At 41.5% G+C, this 1,688-nt stretch overlaps 1 pseudogene; it reads left to right on the forward strand.

The window, feature by feature from the left end:
• The first annotated feature begins 811 nt into the window (after window positions 1-811).
• Window positions 812-1,115, forward strand: LOC108520905 (dolichol-phosphate mannosyltransferase subunit 3-like; annotated as a pseudogene).
• The last annotated feature ends 573 nt before the right edge of the window (window positions 1,116-1,688 follow it).

The following is a 1,688-nucleotide window of genomic DNA, read 5'->3' on the forward strand; positions in this document are numbered from 1 at the left end:
ATTGCTTAGCGTGTTTTCCTATAAGTTGCTTACTGCCCCAGAGTCACGTTACCAGGGGTCACAAGATTTCTAACTTCCTTAACTACTCCTATAGATAACATCACTATTGTGAAACCTAAAGAACTGGTCTTGGAGATATTTTTCAGATTTAACATTTTGGTACACCAAGAGATGCCATCAGATTTTGAGAAGTACTCCCCTCCTGGGAACTGACTCAGCTGCACGAAGTCAGTTTTAGATGCCCCTTGTGATTTCATCCCCAGCTAATCAATTGTTCCAGTTCCTCAGCCCCCTGCTTGCCAAAGTACCCTTAAAAAAATCCTATCCTCTGAATTCTCAGAAAGACAGATTTGAGAAATTTCTCCCTGTTCTCTTTGCTTGGCCAGCCCTGTGATTAAACTCTTTCTTAGCTGCAACACCTGCTGTTCTCATTGATTTTTTTCAGGGCAGTGAGCAAGAAGAAGCCATCAGGCTGTGACAAATTATGATGTTAGTTATGGGTTTTTGCAGATAACCTTTATTTGGTTAAGAATGTTGCCATCTATGTCTAGTTTGTTGAAATTTTTAAAAATCATAAATGGATGTCAAATTTTGTTGAAAGCCTTTTCTGCATCTGTTGATGTAATCATATGGCTTTTCTTATTTAGTCTCTTAATGTGTTTTCAAAAATTTTAATATAGATTTTTTAATGTTGGAGCAGCTTTGTATTCCTGAGATAAACCCCACCTTGTCTTGATATACAGTCTTTTTTATCTACATGGTTGCACTTAAATTGCTAATATTTTGTTTAAAAATTTTGCATCACGGGCCGCGCAGGGAAGGGGAGACGTGGGGCAGAGTGACCATGATGAAATTAGCGCAGTGGCTTTGGGGACTGGCGATCCTGGGCTCCACCTGGGCGGCCCTGACCACGGGAGCCTTGGGCCTGGAGCTGCCCTTGTCCTGCCAGGAAGTCCTGTGGCCACTGCCCGCCTACTTCTTGCTGGTGTCTCGGCTGCTTGCCTGGCCTGTGGGGCTATCGTGTGGCACTTTTATGATGCGAGGACGCAACACGGAGCTGCAGAGCAGTACAGGGAGGCCGAGCCGACTTAGCCCTCAGGGGGCTGCGCTGCTGAGAGCTGCCCATTCTTGTCCAGAGCGCCTTCCGTCATGTCCCATCTAAGGCAGTATTTTCTAAAAAAAAAAAAACAAAAAAAAAAAATTTGCATCTTATTCATGAGCAAAGTCATCTGTAGTATCTTTTTCTTGTCATATCATTGTCCCTGGCTTTGTTAGTAAGGTAGATGCTAACCTCATTAGTGGTTGGGAAGTGTTCCTCTTCTATTAGTCATGAGAGATTATGTTGTATTGTATTGTTTCTCTTGACTGCTTGGTGGAATTCATCAACGGAACATGTGGCCAGTAGTTCTTTCTCTGGGGAAGGTTTAAAACTATCAAGTTGCATTTTTCAATAGTACTGAGCTATTAGGTTCTCTTTCAACTTGAATGATATCTCTGGTGTTTTGTGTTTTAAGAAGAATGGCCAATTGTTATCTAAGTTATTGTGTTTGGTCATAGTGTGTTATAGTATTCCCTTATTAGCTTTTATGTGTGTGTGATGGCTGTGAACTCCTCTCTTATTCCTGTTATTGATATTTGTGGTCTTTTCTTTTACTTCTTGGTTATGGCTGTCTAAGATACATTTTACT

This window comes from Rhinopithecus bieti, unplaced genomic scaffold (assembly GCF_001698545.2).
Source record: "Rhinopithecus bieti isolate Rb0 unplaced genomic scaffold, ASM169854v2 scaffold_56619, whole genome shotgun sequence".
Taxonomy (NCBI): domain Eukaryota; kingdom Metazoa; phylum Chordata; class Mammalia; order Primates; family Cercopithecidae; genus Rhinopithecus; species Rhinopithecus bieti.